The sequence below is a fragment of the Phaseolus vulgaris genome, chromosome 5 (genome assembly GCF_051622355.1).
Source record: "Phaseolus vulgaris cultivar YP4 chromosome 5, ASM5162235v1, whole genome shotgun sequence".
NCBI classification, from domain to species: domain Eukaryota; kingdom Viridiplantae; phylum Streptophyta; class Magnoliopsida; order Fabales; family Fabaceae; genus Phaseolus; species Phaseolus vulgaris.
The window spans coordinates 18,356,814-18,378,550 of NC_143502.1; the positions used below are offsets into that span (position 1 = coordinate 18,356,814).

General features: G+C 45.3%; 1 long non-coding RNA gene across 1 annotated transcript; it reads right to left on the minus strand.

The window, feature by feature from the left end:
• Nucleotides 1-11,719: 11,719 nt before the first annotated feature.
• Nucleotides 11,720-13,300, minus strand: LOC137835211 (uncharacterized). Its single transcript, XR_011085038.2, has 2 exons — nucleotides 13,120-13,300; nucleotides 11,720-12,436 (listed from the first exon to the last, which is right to left on the minus strand). It is a non-coding gene; the product is annotated as an uncharacterized LOC137835211 (long non-coding RNA).
• Between the last annotated feature and the right edge of the window lie 8,437 nt (nucleotides 13,301-21,737).

The following is a 21,737-nucleotide window of genomic DNA, read 5'->3' on the forward strand; positions in this document are numbered from 1 at the left end:
TGTGTTGACTTTGACTACAGGCGTTGACTTTGACCTTGACTTTGTCAACGCCCGGATACGGGACGCCTTGTGTCGAATTACTGACGTGACACTCTCTGAACCATAGGGGTGTTCTTAATGGCTGATTGGACATCCTTTGAAGCGGGGAAAATAACACCTTTTGGGGCTACGCTTAATCGTGCGCCACGTGGCTCATCACACGGCCAGCCTCTGGAGTCTCTTGCGCTCCCCTGGGGCACTTAATCCTTTGACACGCAGCACGATCGCACGACTCCTGGTTAGCGCCTCTTGGGTTGCAAATGTAACGTTCAAGTTACCCCAAACCCCGCGCTCACACCACTGTTACATCCATTCTCTCTGCATCTCCGCACTGTTCACCGTCCTCAAACCCTTTCCCTGCAACTCTCGCTCTTTCCTTCGTGCTCTCCTTCCTCCCTTACTTCGGCAGCAAAGGTATGATTTTTGCATATCCCGATTCTTCTCTTTCATCGCATTGCATGGTTTATTGAACTGCCTGGGACTGTTTACATTTATGCACTACTGCGTTCTTCCGCTTCTCCTTTCTTCTCTGTTCCCTTCTCCTTCCTTCTAGGTTTTCTTATGTGGGTGGTATTTCCTGGGGTTTTACCCCCTTTTCTGTCTTGGCATCACTTTGTTAAAAACCTTTTTCCTTCTTCTTTCTCCAGCTATTTATTCACACCATGACGCGCCCGAACTCCCAGTCTGGTTCTCCCCCCAGGACCCCAAAGTCCAATTATAAAGCCTTCTATACATGGGCCCCCGACGAACTTTTGAACGAGTGCACCAGCCTGACATCCTTTCAGGACCTGGAGAATCATCGTGGGGATCCCCACTTGTATAACTTCAATGCTTTCTGCCGCACTCATGACGTGCATATCTCCGTTCGTCCCGGCCGACCGAAGGAACCTGTGTGTGTGGATGACAGGCCTAGAAAGGGGAGTCCCTTCTTCTTTATGTACCAGACGGTGTTCAAACGCGTCGGGGTGCGCCTCCCATTCACGCCCTTTGAGAGGGAACTCCTCACCGAGATTAACACCGCCCCCGCCCAACTCCACCCCAACAGCTGGGCATTTGTAAGGGGTTTTCAAATCCTCTGCGGGTACCTGGGCATCCTTCCCTCCGTGGATGTCTTTTTGCATTTCTTCGAAGTGAAGAAATAGGGGAAGAGCTTCTGGGTAAGCTTCTCAGGGATCGCGGGTAGGATCCTTCTCACCCTCTTCCAGAACTCCTACAAAAACTGGAAAGGAAAATTCTTTAGGCTGTGCTGCGCCAAGCACGACCCCACAGCCCTAGACGACTTTCCCTTGTACTGGACGGAGCACCCTAAGCTGCTCAGGGCCAAAACCTTGGATGAACTATCCCCTGCTGACAGGGTGGTATGCAAGGCCTTGGTTGGCCTGGGGATCGTCTTTGATACGTTGAAGCTCATCGCGAGCGAATACAATGCTCACGCCTTGACCACATATTTTGGTAGGGAGACCCTTCCCTTTCCATCTTTTGTTATCTGTGCCTTGCTACTATATGTTTGTTTCTCTGGCTTCTTTCACTTGTTTTCCATTGTGCCATGTGATTCGCGTTTCACGTTTCTACGCGTTTTGTGATTTTGCACAATTGCTTTGGCTTTGACTTCTGCTGCTTGGTTTATCTGAATGTAGGATCGGTGATGGGCGCCTCCAAAAGGATGATGCTGGCGAAGGCGATAAAGGACGCTCGTGCAGCCAAAGCGGGCGCCTCCTCTGTCCCTGCTGCTGACCCGAACCCCCCATCGACCCTGCCTCTGCCACCACCGACCCCTACTGAAGCTCCATTAGGCTCATCTTCACCGTCCCCACCTAGCCCTGATGCGCTTCAGACTCCTGGCTCTCCTCCGCCCATCGCCGCCGTTCCTCTTGTCGTGGCCTCATCACCGGCCCCAACCCCCCTCGACAAAGGGAAACGGGTCTTGGAGATCATATCCGACGATGAGGACTCGGATGGCGTGGCACCCTTCAAGAGGAGGAAATCTGCAAGGGTTCCCCTCCTACCGGCGGCGTCGCCCCAGGGAGAGGATTCTTTCAGGGACAACCCTCCCAGCGCTACTTCCCTTCCCCCCACAACCGTCCAAGAGGATATAGGTGAAGGCGCCGAGTCTGCTCCACCCCCTCCACCGGCAGAGGTCTCTGCTTCTCCTGCCCCCGTCGCTGCCGCCCCCGATTTTATCGCCATCCCTCCTCCAATCATGCATCTGATGAGGGGCTTCAGTGGTGGAACAATGCCAGAGGGCACCGACAGGAAGGAGGGCATGCCTTTCTAATTGGGGGCCTTCTTGGCGGTGGCCCTTGAATGGCGCGCGCCCAGGCCAGAAACGCTGCTCTGCAAGCTCAAACCCTCCATGCCTTGGAAACAAGGGTAGCTGCCCTGGAGGAGGAAAAGAAAACTCTGGGACGCCAAAACGAGACTTACCAAACCACCCTGAAGCAGAGGCTGAGGAACAACTGCTAGGGGCGGTGGAACTCCAGTCCGACTTCTACGCTCGGGAAGTCGCCCTCAAAGTTCAGGTAACGAGCCTTCAAGACATAGTCGAAGCTTACGAAGAAGTTCAAAAAGACTTGAAGGCCCGCTGCTGTGAGCAAACTGACGCAATGGAGCGGATGGAAGGGGAAATGGCTACCCAAGCCAAAGCTATGGGCCTTCTCCAGGCCGACTACGACAAACTGCAAGTCGAGGTCAGCCGACTCCGCGTGGAGAAGGAGGCTTTGGAGAAGCAGGTAGCTTCTGGGGACGCCACCATTGAGGAGCTAGAGAAGGACAAAAAGACCCTCATCCAGGAAATGGCGGGCACTTTCGAGGAGGGATTCCAGGAGGCTCTGGCCCAAGCTGCCTGCATGAATCCGGGGATCGACATTTCCAACTGCGATTCTACTCACCACATTGTTGATGGAAAAGTCGTGCCCCTGGAGATGGACGATTGAACCGCCACCCTCGATCATCAGTTCATTCCTTTACACTTGTTTTAACCTTCTTTGATAAACTTGTAATTCTTTGAATCGTCTGCACTCTTGTTACAACTCTGGGTTTTTGTATGATTACTTTCGTGCCATCGCGATATAGAATTATGCCTGCGCGATCTTACTCTCATTCTTTGCCTTCACGTGCTTCGGTCGTTTGCCTGTACTATGCCCGTTTCTTTTATTGCGTTGGGCGACCTTGTATGTCCGGGGAAGGTCACGCATCGATGCCCACGCCCATGGAGAGGCTTGCCTAACGGGGCCGTATCGTCCACGGGGTGTCTCTAACACCAAAGTGATCCGTCCCTTGATTCTTAATGCCCGGCGCCCACGCCTAAGGAGAGGCCTGCTACAGCAGCGCCGTATCGTCCCCGGGTGTCTAAAACGCCGAGTGCTCTGGGGGGAGGGGGGTCGTTCCCTCCATGGTCTTTCCTTCCCATGGGTATCGGGGAACAACCCTGCCAGTGATTCGCTGGCGTTTGGCGATCTCGTCTCCCTCCACAGTCTTTCCTACCTGTGGGTATCGGGGAGGCGACGCCGCTAACTAGCTTTGCTTTCTTCGATTTCGTCTCCCTCCACAGTCTTTCCTACCTGTGGGTATCGGGGAGGCGGCACTGCTGATATTTGGGTTGGCGATGCCCGCAACGTCTCATGCTGACGTCGCCCTTTGCGTCTTTCCTGGCGACGCCTCGGGCGTCTCATGCTGGCGTCGCCTTGGGCGTCGTCTTTACCTTGGCATTGACTTTGACCTTGGCCCTGGTCGACGCCTAAGGACAGCGAAGAGATCAAGGTTTCGCCTGTGCCATCCACGTGGCGCTTCTTGTATGGCTGATGGGACGTTCAGTCATTCGACTTAGTCCTGACTCCTACTGTGCCCCTGACCCACTTTCGACGGCGCATCGTACCATTGGGCATTCTGTCGATACGACGTTTTCTGAGTTTAACCAGTGGTGCCAGGGCCATCCTTCCATCTTCTGCCACGTGGCTCGATCGTGCGGTGCATCCATTCGCGTCGTTGAGCGCTCTAACTGCAATACTTCCATTTGCGTCGTTTGGCGCTCTAACCGCAATATTTAATTCTTCAAAACTTTGAAACTGCCCTCATCATTTCTGCGCCTTTCGTAACCTACCTGCACCCTTTCTCCTCTCGCGAAGAGTTCTTCCAGTGTTTGTTCCCACCAGCGTTTTACCCTTGCCAAAACTTCAAACCTCCCTGATTCTGTTCAAGAATGTCTTCTCGTGCTACTCCCCCCAGGGTCAACCCCATGGACCTGTATCCTTGGGCTTCGAGGGAGCTCCTTGACGAATGCTCCTGCTTACTCTCCACCAGGGCCATAACGAAACACAAAGGGGATTCATGCTCCTATAATCACCGTGCCTTCGCGAGGAGGCATGAAGACGACATTGATGTGCTTCCTTGCACTCTAGGGGAGCCAGTATGCGGAGATGAACGGGCCAAGGACGGGGTCCCTTTCTTTTACTTCTATCAGGTGGTTTTCAAAACCATCGGCGTGCGCCTGCCCTTCTCCAGGTTTGAGAAGGAACTGCTGACGGAGATCAATGCCGCTCCGGCCCAGTTATACCCCAACAGCTGTGCTTTTGTCAAAGCCTTTGACATCCTTTTCGGGTTTCTGGGTTGTGCACCCTCGGTTGACCTCTTTCTTCACTTCTTTGAGGTGAAGAGGCAAAGGCACAACCTCTGGGTAACTCTCAGTAACGTTCCTGGCCGAGTTCTCCTGACCCCTTTCCAGACCTCCTTTACTGGGTGGAAAGGCCGGTTCTTCAAGGTCTGCTGTTCTGATCCCGTTCCCTCCGCCCTGGATGGTTTTCCACTATACTGGGTGAGGGAGTCGAGGGCCCTCAAATCCAAACCCTTCAAGAAGCTTGCCCCAAATGACCAGGTGGTTTGCCCGATTCTCGCTGAGGCGGGAGGTTTTGACTCCGCCACCTTGATCAGTTTGGAGTTCAACGCTGGAACTCTCGAAAAGTATATAGGTATGAGTTACTGCCCTAGAAACTTCTGCCTTTATCGTTCTCTATCTGGGTGTGTTTTGCCTCATGGTGTCTCTGACACGTTCATCTTCCTTGGTGCAGGATCGAAAATAAACCAAGAGCGGAGGACGCGACTTACCCGAGCTCTGCGGACTGGGAGCGGGGCTTCGTCTTCTTCCCGTGCTGACTCCGATGGCCACTGAAGAGTGGTTATTTTCGTGTTTTGCATGAGTTGTAATGTTTTCCCTATTCGCATTACTCCTATTTGTATCGAACACTGCTTGTAACATCAACTTTACTATACCATACTGGGTTTTTGCAACGCCGCTTTACTTTGCATACGTCTCATATATTGTGCGCTTTTCCTCCGTCATGTTCCTTACCGGCGTCTGCGCTCAAGCGACACCTTTCTTCTTGGCGACGCCTTTCTTCTGGGCGACGCCTTCTTTCTTAGCGACGCCTTCTTTCTTGGCGACGCCTTCTTTCTTGGCGACGCCTTCTTTCTTGGCGACACCTTCTTTCTTGGCGACGCCTTCTTCCTTGGCGACGCCCCTTTTACTAGCGACGCCTCGCACTACTTCAAACGGAGAAAGATAAAGACTGAAAACCAAGGCACGACTTTTTCTCAAACTTGTTTTTTCTTTTATTTGGGTGACCTCATTAAAAAACCCCGGAAGGGGAAAAAGAGCGTCTCCTTTATCAAGACTGTTACATAGCTGCTTTACATAAGTCAACTAAAATAAAACTTCAGGTTGGCTGCATTCCAACTGCGCGGGATGGGACCTCCATCCAAGGTCTCCAGGCTGTATGAACCGTTGCCCTTAGCCTCGGTAACTCTGAAGGGTCCGGTCCACTTGGGAGACAGCTTATTCTCCAGCTCGTATGGGTGGGCTTTCCTCATAACTAGGTCGCCAATCTGAAACTGTCGCGGCTTTACCTTAGAGCTATATTGCCGCTCTACTCTTCTTTTCACCGCTTCAGCTTTTATTCTGGCTTCTTCCCTGGCTTCGTCTAGTAGATCCAGGTTTACCCGCCTTTCTTCGTTGGATTCCTCCGCCACGAAGTTTTGAAAACGTGGTGAGCTTTCATGTATTTCTACCGGAATCATCGCGTCCGAGCCGTACACCAAACTGAAAGGCGTCTCCATGGTAGAAGATTGGGGCGTGGTGTGGTATGCCCATACGATCCTTGGAACTTCCTCCGCCCACGCCCCTTTGGCCTTCTCTAACCTTCTCTTTAACCCCCTCAGCAACACTCTGTTTGCTGACTCCACTTGCCCGTTGGTCTGGGGGTGTTCGACTGACGCGAACACTTGCTTGATGCCTAACTCAGCGCACAGATTTCTCAACTGCTGACTGGCAAACTGGGTCCCGTTATCGGATATCAAGTGCCTAGGTACGCCAAAGCGGCACACAATGTTCTTCCACACAAAGTGTTGCACCTTGTGCGCAGCAATCTGTGCCACGGGCTCTGCCTCTATCCACTTGGTGAAGTACTCGATGGCAACGATCAAATACTTCATTTGCCTTATCGCCAGTGGGAACGGCCCCAGGATGTCGATTCCCCATGTATGGAAAGGCCACGGGCTATATATGGATCGCAGTTCTTCTAGCGGCGCCTTGTGCCAGTCAGCGTGCTTTTGGCATTGCCTGCAGCGCTGGGCGTGTCGCGCGCAGTCCTCTTTTACTGTTGGCCAGAAGAACCCTGCGCGTATTACCTTGGAGGCTAAGGACCTTCCCCCTACGTGGCTCCCGCAAATGCCTTCGTGGAGCTCCGCCATTATCCTGGTACACTCGTCGCCACTTACACACGTTTGGATCGGGTGAGTGAACCCGTGCCTGAACAACACTCCATCCACCAGAGTATATCTTGCGGCATTTCTTTTGACCTTCTTACCCTCTTCCGGCTCTACTGGGAGAGTCCCATCCGCCAGGTACCGTTTGTACGGCGTCATCCAGGTGTCTCCCTCGGCTAGAACACATACCTGCATCTGCCTTCCTTCTTCAGGCATGTCCGTGTACGTGCTGATGCGGGGCGTCTTCAGCGTATCTTGGGTCAGAGAGCGATGATTCCTTGGACTCTCTCTTGATGTACAGATCTGGAGGACATTCACCCTGTTATCTTCCACGAATTTACGCGGAGCTTTGAGCGTCTCCTGGATCACTGTCCTCTGCCTACCCCCCTTGCCTGAGCTGGCCAGCTTGGCAAGCAGGTCGGCTCTGGCATTCTGCTCCCTTGGGACATGTATCAGCTCAAGAGCGTTAAATGCTCCCTTCAATAGTTGGACGTATCTTAGGTACGCCGCCATCTGTGGGTCCTTCGCCTGGAACTCACCCGACACCTGCCCCGTAATCAGCTGGGAATCGCTCTTCACCAGGAGGTTCTGCGCGCCCATCTCCTTGGCCAAGAGCATTCCTGCTATCAGGGCTTCGTATTCCGCCTGATTGTTACTTGCCTTGAAGGCGAAGCGCAGAGCTTGCTCAATCAGTACGTCGTTGGGTCCCTCCAAGACTATTCCCGCACCACTCCCTTGTTGGTTGGAAGAGCCATCAACCGAGAGCAACCACTGCGAGCCCACTTCCACCTCTTGCTCACCTCCGGCGAGAGTTCCGCTATAAAATCTGCGTACACTTGCCCTTTGATGGATCCTCTAGGCTCATACTGAATGTCGAATTCTGACAGCTCCACCGCCCAGCGCACCATTCTTCCCGCCACGTCAGGCTTCTGCAGCACCTTCTGTATAGGGAGGTTTGTCAACACTACCACCGTAAAGCTGTGGAAGTAATGATGGAGCCTCCTGGCTGAAAACACCACCGCTAACGCTGCCTTCTCCAGCGCTTGGTATCTCGTCTCAGCGCCTTGTAATGCCTTGCTCACGAAGTAGATGGGCTTTTGACTCTAGTCCTGCTCCTGGACTAACACAGAGCTGATAGCCCGCTCTGTTACCGTAAAATATAGCCGGAGGGGCACGCCTGTTACCGGTTTGCAGAGGACCGGTGGCGTCGCCAGGTACTCCTTTAACTTAATGAAAGCCGCTTCGCATTTGTCAGTCCATGCAAAGCGACTATTTCTCTTGAGGCACTGGAAATATAGGTGCCCCTTCTCTCCCCCGGCGGAAACAAACCTTGAGAGTGCCGCCATCCGCCCTGTCAGCTGCTGCACTTCCTTTACCGACGTCGGGCTTTGCATGGCGATAATCGCTGCGCATTTGTCGGGGTTCGCTTCTATCCCCCTCTCTGTGAGCATAAAACCCAAGAACTTACCGGCCTCTACCCCGAAGACACACTTCTCAGGGTTTAACTTGAGGCGGTACTTGGATATTGTGACGAACAACTCCTCCAGGTCTGCCATGTGCTGTGCCCTATCCTGCGACGCCACCACCATGTCATCTACGTAGGCGTACACATTCCTCCCTAGCATGGGCGCCAGGACCTTGTCCATTAACCTTTGGTATGTGGCGCCCGCGTTCTTCAGCCCAAAAGGCATCACCTTATAACAGTAACTGCAAGTCTCAGTCATGAATGAAGTTTTACTCTCATCTCTCGGGTGCATCTTGATCTGGTTGTACCCTGAGAATGCCTCCAGGAAGCTCAGCACTTTGCTGCCGGATGCGCTATCCACCAACGGGTCGATGCTGGGCAGTGGGTACGAGTCTTTCGGGCACGCCTTATTCAAGTCCGTGAAGTCCACGCGCATCCTCCACTTCCCATTCGCCTTTTTCACCAAGACGACGTTGGCCAGCCACTCGGGGTATTGAATCTCCCTGATGTGGCCAGCACTCAAAAGCTTCTGCGTTTCATCCTTTACCACCTGCTGTCTCTCCTCGTTAAACTTTCTCCTTCTTTGGCGCACTGGGCGGACCGCGGCGTCCATGCTGAGGTGATGACACAGGAAATCAGGGTCGATTCCGGGCATGTCCGAGGCGGACCATGCGAAGGCATCCAGGTGGCGCGAAATCACTTCTGCCACTCCTTCCTGTTCTTCTGGGCTCAGCAAACTTCCCAACTTAAACGTTTTGCCGCCAATCTCCCTCTCCACGACGTTAGCCGCCGATTGTTCCCTGCTATCATCCTCGACGGGCGCCGCCTCATCCACGGGCACCGCGTCGCCAGGGCCTTCCTCCATGGGTGCATCTGTTTCTGGCGTCGCCCTCGCGGGTATGGCCTTGTTAGGCGTCGACGCCGCGGGCGTCGTCTCAGTCATCGTCGTGTCTGCACACGGCAGACGCTCGTACACCATGAACACGCCTCTCTTCGTTTTCAGGCTGTTCTCATAGCATTTCCTTGCCTCCTCCTGATCTGACTTGATGACTATCACCTTGCCACTGAGGTCCGGCAACTTCATCTTCATATGGCATGTGGAGGCCACTGCGTTCAACCAGTTCAACGCCGGCCTGCCCAACAAGATGTTGTAAGCGGAGCTGGCGTTCACGACCAAGTACCGGATACTTTCGGTACGCGAGGCCTCTCCGTCCGTGAACGTAGTCCTCAACTCCAGGTAGCCTCGGACTTCCACCTGGTTGTCCGCAAACCCATACAGGCACCTTGTGTAGGGCCTCAAAAGGTCGGGGGATAACCGCAAGTTATTGAATGTCAACCAGAACATGATGTCTGCTGAACTTCCCTGGTCGACAAGAACTCTGTGCACCTTTCTCCCCGCTGTGACAACTGAAATGACCACGGGGTCATTGTTGTGCGGCACCACGTCTCGGAGATCCCCTCTCGTGAATACGAGGTCCGACTCCCACGACGCACCCGAGATTCTTTCTTCGATCGAGTTGACCCCCCTCGCGTATTTCTTTCGCTGGGAGGCGGTGGGTCCTCCGCCGGAAAATCCTCCAGCTATGGTATGGACCTCGCCGAGAACCGGCGTATCGTGTGCTTGTTCTTCCGCGGGCGGTGGCGGTCGTTGTGGGCTCCGCGACATAATCCTTCAAAAACCCGGTTCTCACCAGCTCATCCAGCTGGTAACCCAACGACAGGCAGTTATCAATGTGGTGACCGAAAGCCTCGTGGAACTCACACCAAGAGTCTTTCCGAGGCCCCAACACCTTATCGGACTTCGCCGGTCGCCTCAATCTCTCAGCTATGTTAGGCACGGCGATCAGGTCCTTCAACTCCACCACAAAATTGTATCTCGCCGGCCTCGTTCTTTCTCTGGCCGGGCGATCGCCTCCCGCTGGACCCCGGGGCTGGGGCTTTCTGGCCTCGTAGGGGCGTCTCCCATCTGGTTTCTTCCTTCCCGTCGTGGTCTCATTGACCCTGGCGGGTTGAGCTCGCGTCGGTCCCCTCGGGCGCGAGGGTATGACGCTGGTGCGCTTCACGCACACCTCTCCCTCAGAAGCGATATGCTCTACCGCCCGACACTGGTGCTATCAAAGGCGTCTCTGGGGCGGCAGGGGTACTTCACGAGTCGGGCTGCCCTACACTGGTGCTATCACTATGACCTTGAAGCCATCTTTTCCTTCTCTTTATCACTACCCCGGATTATCGGGACCTGAGGCCTTCCCACGGCGTCGCTCCCTCCATGGTCTTTCCTACCCATGGGTATTGGGGAGCCGCACTGTGATTGCCTCGACTTAATGATATTTGATCCTGGTGACGCCCTGGTTGGGCGACGCCTTCGCCTAGGCGACGCCTTGCCTTGGCGACGCTTCCTCTTGGCGACGCTGGCACTTGGCGTCTCTTCACCTAGGCGACGCCTTGTGTTGACTTTGACTCCAAGCGTTGACTTTGACCTTGACTTTGTCAACGCCCGGATACGGGACGGTACATTAATAGTATAATGATAATAATAATATACAAGAATTTACATATGTAAATGTAATAATTCGTATATAAAAGTAAATTTTGTGCAGTACATATAAATTGCATCCAATCAAATCTTTCGAACCCACGAAACATATAAATTAATTGTATTCAAATTAAAGTTCTACCTCCATCAACGTTTCACTTTTTGTACTTCAAGTTAGAATGTTGGATATCTATTCTTAGCTTGAGGGGCTCCATAACCATCACAAAACTAATCTTTAGTTCAGATTTTGCACTGCTTAATTCGCTATAAGCACCTTCCAATAGCTCTTAGTGCGTTTTCTGTTTTTCTATTTTCTGTCTTTATATTCTCGTTGTCTTTGTTTTTCTCTTTGTAATATTTAAGTTTTCATTCGGAAGAATATATAATACATCTTTTTTCTCTCTCTCTCTCTCCTTTTTTTTTTTTTTTCTCTTTTGCTCTTTCTCGTTTTGTTTCTCTCTAGTTAACCATCCTTCCCTGCTGCTTTTCTGTTTGTGATGCTGGTCATGACCAACGACATGCCATATTGGAAATGGAATGGCTGCAAGATTCTAAGAAAATATTATTTTACCAATCATTCATAAATTATTAATATTAATTTTAAAAATAAATTAAATATTTATTGTACGGAAGAAAATTACATGTAGTAATATATATATATATATATATATATATATATAAGAAACTACACCATGTAAGTTTGAACATGTGATTTATATGGATTATATTGTAAATTAAGTTCCACTTGTTATTTTTATAGATTAATAATAGTAAACTTTAGTGCCACTTGTTGTTTGACTGGGAATGATTATTGGGTTGTTAACAAAGGATGACAATAATGACAGTTGTATAAGTGATTTCCTTTTTTAAATTATGTACTTTAATTTACACTAAACAAAGTATTTTAAATCATTGTAATTCGAATATGAAGTAACCATGATTGAAAGTTTCATTTATTGGAGAGAAAGGGAAATCTAACTTCTCTAAACTACCAACAATACACAAAAATATCCATGGCAAATGAAACAATACAAGAAACCAGAAGCATATAAACTAAGAAAAATATTGGAGCCTAGTTGTTGAACATCTTCTATTTCCATGATGGACACTGAATGATGGAGGCGTTTTGCAGTGGAAGAATTGTTACATAATGGTTGTCGGTTTTCTTTAGTTTCAGTTTTGTCTTTATTTTTCTTCTCTTTTCGAATTAGTCTCTTCGGTCACTTCTTCAGTGACATTGTCGCAGGTACAGTGATTCTTCAATGTATCACTCTCTTTTGCAACCGTCAATGACACCTTCGCTGGTACAAGAAGTGTTTACAATTTGAGTATTATCTTCAACTGTGTCATTTTTTTTCCCTTGTGAGTTTGTTTTTGGATCATCCCTCTTTCCTGAATTGTGTGTTATTTTTTCTTGATCTTCTGAATCACTCTCTTTTGCAACCTCTTCAATGACACCGTCACAGGTACAAACAGTGTTTTCAATTTGAGTACTATCCTCAATTGTGCCATTTTTTTTCCCCACTACAAAAGTTTTTGGATCAGTCCCTTTATCCGACTTGTGTGTAATTTTTCTCTGTCCTCCAAAATCACTGTCTTCTATCCCATTTTGTTCTGTTTCACTGTTCTCACAACTGTCTTCTCTGATATTTATAAAAAAGACATGCAACAAATATGGTTAATTCACGTTAATCATATAATTAACCATGGCTACCAAATATGAAAAATGATACAACTTAATGAATAATAATTCGTGAAACAATATTATTGGAAAAGTGAATAAAAATTGGATGCTAATTTTCAGTGTCGTGAACTTTGAGAATGAATGTATTTAGTACGAATGTAATTTTACTATGACATTTAATAATATGAAATTGATATAAAAATAAATATGATAATAATTTTATAAATAAATTAACTCATTCTAAATATTTTTTGAGCTGTTATATATTAGAAGAAAATGATTTTTAAAAACAAAAAATAATTAGTCAACTAAATTAGATATTACTTTAAAATTACACAAATTATTGATATCTAAAATAATTTTTTTTAGAATAAAATTTTAAAATTAATATTTAAAAGTTTTAACTACTAACTAACTTATTTAAAATTTTGTTAGTTAATTAAATACTAATTTAAAAACTAATTTAAAAATTTAAAAATTACTTTAAATGTTATTACTTTTTTAATTTAGAAAATAATATATAATTTAATCAATTTAGTTGTTATTTAATTTTTATCTCTAAAAATAATTTTTATTTAATAATTTTTTAATGATAATATATTATAAATTACTATTTCAAAATAATATATATCAAACACTTACATGGTCACCGTGGTAGGTTTTTGTGTGCTATTCTCGGACGTTTGCTGCAGTGGCTTGTGAATGGAGCTAACATCAGAAGGAGCCATGAAAACAATTTGAAGTTGATTTTCTCTTGATCTCTCGGATAATGAAAAAGTTTCTGACAACCCAAAACGTTATGTTTGGTTTTGTTATTGGTAGTGGTAAGTTGAAGGTGGGGGGATTTATATATAGACAATGTGTGTGTGTATATATAAAATATATATATATATATATATATAAAATATATATATATATATATATATATATATATATATATATATATATATATAAAAGATGTTAGAAGTATTTGGATAGTCAAACATGCAACGCGTCTCAATATTTCTTGCTAGGGATGGATGGTCCAATTAGGTGGCGTGACTGAGTATGAATAGTTAACAAGTTGTGTATGTCTTTCAACTTGACTATTTATAACTCGTTTACCAGTGTATAATCTCTTTTATCATTCATATTATATATATATATATATATATATATATATATGTAGTCACATAAAATTTAATTATATCATTATTGTTGTAGAAATTAACACAATGTATTTTTGAAGATTTAAAGAAAGTAAATTATCTTCTTTAAGATAAATTCAATAGAAGTTCTTCAATTTACTTGCATGCTGATCATCCAACATATTGATTATGTTTACAACATTAATTGATTATATATAGAGAGAAAACTTATAATAAAAAGAATTATCAGGCAAAGAATTATATTCAGAGAATACTTGATAATTTGAAAATAATGGTGTCAGAATTCTCAAATTTCTTTAGAGTTTTAAGAGTACATTTTTGAATAATTAATTTGGAAATAGTTATTGGTGAAAATCAAAACTTTACAAACTCTTAGAAAAATTTAAAAAATATTTTATTTTTTCGTTTCGGTCTCTACTACAAGAAGAAGATTTTGATTTTGGTTTCAGAATCATAGTTTTAATTATTTTTAATTACATTTATAAGTATGTAATTGTCTGAATATTTATAATCGGCCAGAACACGAACCATTATGAGTGCAAAATAATTACTGTACCGTCCAGGTAGTCGGAAGTGATGACGTGGCAGCAAGCGATAATATAGGCGTGTTGAACGGAACGCTTGGCTGACAGAAGGGAAGGAGGTCGGGGAGCTCGTGTAGTCGCCAATCGTTAAGTTGGCGTGCTCCGATCTCTAGCAGATCTAAACCGGCGGTCACCAGCTTTGTGTCGTAGTCGCCGGATGCGAACCCAGGCGACCAAGTGATCAGAGATCGCCGAGAGGAGGACATCGCCGAAAGATCAGGAAAGCTTGTTCAAAGCTTTCAAAGGGCACGAGTGCGAATGATGAAGTTATCAGATGATCATTCCCTAGCTAGCCAGAGGTTGAGGCTAGGGAACAGCTTACCAGGACATGCGCGGTGAAGCAAGTGAAGCAGATTATGATGGCGGCCGGCGAGACGACAGGGAAGGTGTGCATGGTGACACCCCGTACTCGCCACACAGAAGAGATCGCGCTCCAAGGCAGCTATACACCGAGTTACTCCTTGCATGGGTAACTTAGTCGAACAGCCTGAAGAGTAAGAAGTGACGCTCAAGCAGAGGACGCTCCAGATGGTGACACGTGTACAGCTGGATGCGAGCCACGTGTTCAGATGTGCAACCGTCAGGAGAGAGAAAGTGCACAGGTATATAAGAGATTCTAACGAACTTCTGAGGTAGGCGCGTTTAGAACACTTCTTTACGCTTGAGAGAACTTGAGTACGCTGAGAGAGAACATTGCAAGGTTCCTGGAGTTCTTAGTTTTTCTCTTAGTATTTTGGTGGTTCAGTCACTGACTTGAGCGTCGGAGCGCGATCGGCCAAAGCGGCGCCACTCTGTCTTTTGCAGGTTCTTGAGGTGAATCGAGGTGTGAAGGACGGAAGCTAGCGTGGTGCAAAGCCGATCCAGATGAAGAACACCTTTGACGAGGTGAGGCTCTTGCGTTCTAGTCAACCGGCAGGATCAATTACTAACGAGTAAGAATAATACCAAAGTTGAAATAGAGAATCTTGGTTGTTGGCAATTATTTAATTTAATTCCTACTTTTCAATTCAAGCATAATCTTGACTAAACTGACTATTCTTGTTTTGCAATTTGCTCAAATGGTTTTGATTCTTATCTATATATACGTATTATCTTATATTTAAATTTGGTTTTACCATATTTTGACATATATTCAAGTCCATGTTCATACTAGCACTAGAGAATCTCCCACAATGGCATTCTACGTAAAGCAAACGATTTGATTTAACTTCAGATTGTAATAGTGAATTGAATGGGGAGGTACGATGAGATGAAATTGAAACATGTGCACATGCTGTTGCTTTCCCACATACTCAGCATTTGTTACCATGTAATAATAAATTAATAAACATTCAGTGGCCCTTAATTAATTTCTCAAGATATATTGTAAGGGACCACTTCATTACATACTAGGAATTCTTTTTAAAATTTTCATACCAAACATGTTTTACGTTATGAACTTTTGATTCTCAAGATATACTGTACTAGATACATCTTCGTAGTACGTGTTCATCTTCAATATAACATTTATTTATCAGTTCTTAATATACACTCTGAATAGTAAGTACTTCCTTGATCGTCGGAGTACCTTTTGCACGTCAACCCCAAACGAGTGCCAACAAATTGAGGAAGAAGTTTTAAAGTTTTAAGGAGTAAAGTATTGAAGAGAAAAAGAGTGATAGAACAACGGACACCAACGACAATTGTTATAGTCAGACTCAGGTATTGTCTAGGCCCACTTTGTCTATACAAGTACAATTGGCGTCCATCGTGGGACCAAGATAGAATTACAAGCAATCATGGTTTCAACAAGACACACTACAAAAAATGAATGGATTTCTGAAGATCAAATGGCTCTGTTACAAACTCTACAAAAGCAGATGAAGAGAAACGCCAGAGAAGTAGAGAAGATTGTTAAAAGAATGAAGATGCAGGTATGTCTCCTTAAAGAGGAAAACGAAGAATTGAGACAAAAATTAAACGGGTTTGCACGTGAACAATAATCTCCTCCAAGTGAACATACCTAGAACCAAGAAAAGACATTCATTGTTCAGACTCAGACTCAACGAGCATCTAGACAACATATCGAACGAACTCACATAATTGTGGAAGACGATGACCCGAAAGGACATCCCTTCACCGACGAAATTATGGAACAACTCCCCCCTAAATGGAAGGGAGTAAACATCAAGCTCTATGATTGTTCCATAGACTCAGATGAACATATGAATGTCTACAATACAGACAAGGCGATATGGTGCAAGGTTTTTCCTACCTCTCTTAAAGAGGGGGCACTTAGGTGGTTTACCCAACTTTCGCCTGATTCAGTGGATAGCTTCAAAACTTTATCAACCAAATTTGGTACCCAATTCGCAACTAGCCACCACACGATATAACCTCCCTAACTCTTCTCAACATTAGACAAGAAAAGGGAGAACCATTACGAGCATTCATGGAAAGATTTAGCAAATTGTCCCTGAGCATTAGGAACCTCATTCTAGAGACAATCATGCATAATTTAATCTCGGCTCTCCGACCCAGACAATTCTCTGTGTGGAAGACTGAGAGGAAAACACCATCGAGTTCTAACCTAATTGGGAGAATAGAATGTGTTAGAAGATGTGTGGCTAATTCTACCATGTGGATTTGAGAGTAATTTGTTCAATCTCTTATGTGTTGAGGTGATATCTGAATATAATATTTTGTTCTTGATTGATTATTGGTATTATTGTTTTTCTTCTACTTCTTGATCTAGAATCTTAAATATGATTGAAAATTATTTTTATGGTTCTGACCTAAACAATAATACTTAACATATTTAAGTGTTAGGAATAGACTTGAAATGTTAATTGTTATTAAGGTCTAATTGTAAAGCTAAGTTATTTTTATAAATGTGCGAAAAATCGATATTTAGGAAACACCTTAAGAATTTTATATGTGAGGAATCGATATAAATGATTTTTATACGGGCATCAATATCAATCAAAGAGCACAATATTATCATGCTAATCAAAATACAAAAGAGCGAGAAAGATGAAACCCAATACCTATTTTTCCAATTGAAGCAACTAATTTGTAGCTTGTTTTCTTGTTAATTCTTGCCATCATAACAACTCTCACAAACTTTTATTATTTTGTTTTATATTTAGCGAATCTTTTACTTGAATATTCAACTAATCCTTGTGGATTTAATATCCGTCCTTAGGAACACATTATTACTTTTGACAACACGGTGGACTTGTCGTAAAAGGTCATCAACTATAACATATAATAGCATACCCTAAAGGCATATGATTTGACCTACAACAGTCAAACTCAATCTTACTATATTAAACATATAGATTCATATTCCACTTTTAATAATCGAGTTTGAACATAAAAAATTACTCGGGAAGTGATTAGGTAGTTGATTACTTTTCACTAAAAATAATAGTACAATGATAATTATTTTTCTGAAGAATACAGGTCATTTTTCAATGCACAAAAGAGATATATCACACAAAAAAAATCAGATTTACCACCAATTATTACTCACGGGTCTGTATTTATAGGTAAATTTAACATTACGTACAAATTATTATAAAGCATGTCTCTATATTCGTAGGTAAATTCAACATTATATACAAATTATTATAAAGCATGTCTTTATATTCGTATGTAAATTCAATATTAGATACAAATTATTACCAACAAATTTGTATTATTAGGGGTGGTCATGGATTGAATTTTTCAAAATTCAATCTAGATGGATCTAGATCCAATAAAATGAACTGGATTTAAAATTCATATCCATTTTAACTAGATCAAATTTATTTGCATTTTTTCAAATCCATTTAAAATGGATTAAACCCACTTTGTCAATTAGATTAAATTCACTTTGTCAATAAGATGTAATACACTTTGTCAATTAGATTAAATCCATATTGATCTAGGCCCTAGCTGACTCAACTTGACATGGTCCCGGGCCCATTTGGCTTGACATGGACTATGGCCCAATCACTCGATATGAAACTAACCGAATCGATTAGACATCGACCCAGACCGACTGGGCTCAACATTAGCCTAGGTTGACTCAGCTCGACATCGGCGCGGTACGACTTGACTCGATATCGGCCTGGGCCGACCGGACTCGGCATCAATCGGGCTGACTCTGCTCGACACCGGCCCAGGATGACTTTGCTCGATACTGGCCCAGGTTGACTCTGCTCGTCATCGGCCCAGGTCGACTCAGGGTCGACTTGGCTTGACATCGATCTGAGTCGACTCGGGTTGACATCGACCCGAGCCAACTCGACTTGGCATCATCCCGAGTCAACTCTACTCGACATTGACCTGGGTCGACTCTAGTTGACATTGACCCAGGTCGAATCGGGGTCAACTAGGCTCAACATCAACCCGAGTCGACTTTGCTCGATATCAACGCAACCGACTCGGCTCGACATCGTCCTGGGTTGAGTCTGCTCGACTTGGGCCTAGTCTGAATGGGCTCGATATTGACCCAGGCCGACTCAGCTCAAGATTGGCTCGACTCGACATGGGCTCCGGTCCACTTGACTTAACATTGACCCGGGTCGATTCGACTCGACATCATCCCGAGCCGACTCGGTCGACATCGACCCAAATCGACTCCGCTCGGCATCGACCCGGGTTAACTCGGCTGGATATGGGTTCGGGCTGGTTCTGCTCGACATCGATCTAGCTAGAGTCAGATCGACATGAGCTTGGGCTGATTCGGCTCGACATGGAAGCAAGTCTACTCGAATCGACATGGGCCTTGGTCGACTTGTCTCGACATGGGCCGGACCGACTCGGCTTGACATTGACCCTGAACGGCTCGACCTTGTCCAGATGATTACTTGACTTGGACTCTGGCCCACTCAGCTCAACTTGGGTCTGGTTTGACTCGACTCGACTTTGGTTTATGCCCAGACGAACTCGGCTCGACTTGGGCCTGGGCTGACTCCACTCGACATGGGAACGGGCTAACTTAGCTCAATATGGGTCCAAATTGACTCGACTCAACCTGGGCCAAAAATCCAACCCAAAATCCAATTTGGATAATCCAAAAATGTATCCAATCTATATCTAATCCGTATCCAATGAAATGGAATGGACTTAAAGTCTAAAAATATGGATTTGGATTTGAGATAAATCCATTTAAATGGATTAAAAGTAATATGGATTTGGATTATTATGAATTGGATTTGGAAATTTGGATTTTTTGCCCACCCTTATTAATAATTTTAGTATTACTTATTGTTCTTGCCTGCTGACTTTGGTTGGACTTGGAAGTGGACTCCGGGTTGAAGCGACTTTGCTTGATGTGTTGAACCGAGATGAAGATGCTTTATGAGAAAGGGGGCTCTACCTATTGATCACACTTTAACGATCAAGTCAATGAGAGCATTCAAACTATGAAATCTGTATCAATGTAGAGTTCTCCAAAAAAATACATTTAGTCAAGGTCTTAAACCCTTTTTATAGACATTCCTTCAACAATTTCATTAACAAGAAAATAATTTCAACAACAAGAATATAATCTCAACAACAAGAATATTTTGTTAATGTGCACCTTTATTTTTTGGGCGCAATGCAACGTTTTTCCTAACAACTTTTATTTACATTTAGAACACACTTAACTACTTCAGTTATTCGCCATGTGGTTTTGCTTTTTTTTTTTTTTTATCTTTTCAATATGTACTGCCAATTATTTGGGTTGACCTCATAACATGTCATTGGGCCCATACTTGCTCCAGGCCGAGTTAGGTATTTCTCACATGGGCCTGTCTAACCAAGCTACTATACTTAAGTGCTTGGGTTGAGGACCCGAGAACTTTGGACCAGTACAAGCCGTATAGGCTCAAGTCGAGCTTGAAAAGGCGAAAAGGCTCTTTTTCACTGGCGACTGACATGAGATTTCTCACAGAGGGTAGTTGGGCATAGTTACCAAAACGTCTCGTGAATAAACATTTCACCTTACTAAATGTGGAACATACACATGGCGCACGCATCGACGATGGGAAAATCCTACCGTTTCACCTTCCCACTTTCTGATATATCCTCCTCTTTCTCTCCAAACCCATCACTATGCTCGAGCTTTCTCCCTTTCAAAAACTTCTCCTTTCTTCTTCGCACCACCACACGACGCCGTCTCTCACCGGAAAATCAGGTATGCTTTATCCACTTGAGTCCATTGGGCGATTATCGTTTATTTTATTGATTGTATCTTGAAACGTATCCTAGCTTACATTGATCCAATTCATTCAACATATACCTTGCCCTGAATTGCGTTCGTATTCTATCTCTGTTTATGCTTTAGCTGTGTTCGAGGATGGATTATAGTTCTGCGTATCCCTGGGCTAAAAAGGAACTTCTTAAAGAAACTTCTGTTTATACCACCCATTTGAAAATTAGAGAGCTTAGGGAATTGAGGGCTTGTCTGAGCAAAAAACATGAAAGTTTAGTAAAAGTAGTAGAGTGCAAGGAAGGAGAGCCTATATGTAATGACAAGTTGTCACACCTTGATGGTCCATTTTGCTTTTTTCAACGCCACATTCTTCACCAAAGTCCTACTTCACCTTCCATTGTCAATCTTTTATAAAGAGCTATTACCCGAGCTGAACGTGGCACCCGCCCAGCTATATCTGAATAGGGCGCATCCGAGGTTTCATAATTTTGTGTTCTTAGCTCGGCATTTCGTCGATTGTGGAAGTCTTCCTCTATTTTTTCGAACTCAAACATTCTAGTTGTCAGCTGTGGGTTTCTTTGAATGGTGCTTTGGGAGAGGATTTCTTACTCTTTTCCAGTCATCCTACAAAAATTTCAAAGGCCAATTTATCAAAGTCTGAGCCTCAGTAGGAGATTCGTCCCTACTAGACAACTTTCCTTTGTATTGGACACCCAACCCCCGGTTCCAGAGTGCTCGGTGCTTGGAAGACCTGCCCCCAAGGGACCAAGGCATTTGTGATTTTTTTTTGGAGAATATTGATCCTGCCTGTTGACCAGAACGCTGGAAACTGCCTCGTCAAAGGATCGACGTGTGCACCGCTTCAAACCTCCGTCCTTCTTCGAGATCCACCTCAAGAACCTGCAAAAGAACAGAGCGGCGCCGCTGCGGCCGATCGCACTCCAACGCCCAAGTCAGTGACCGAAACACCAAATACTAAGAGGAAACTAGGAACAGGAACCGTGCAAATTCTCTCTCACAGTAAGCTCTATAACTCGCAAGCGTAAAGAGTGTAATCTGAACGTGCGTACCTCAGAAAGTTCGTTGAGAACTCTTATATACCTGGTCACTTTCTCTCTCCTGGCAGTTACAGACCTGGACACGTGGCTCGCATCCGGTCGTACACGTGCCACCATCTGGAGCCTCCTTGACTTGGGCGCTGCTTCTGACTCTCTTTTTTGGCTAAGTTACTTATGCACGGTACTGCCCAGTGCATAGCTAACTTGGGAGCGCGATCTCTACTGGAATTGGCGAGTTAGGGTGCTCTCGTACACCTTCCCTGTGGTCTCGCCGGCCGCCTTCATAATCTGCACCACCTTCATC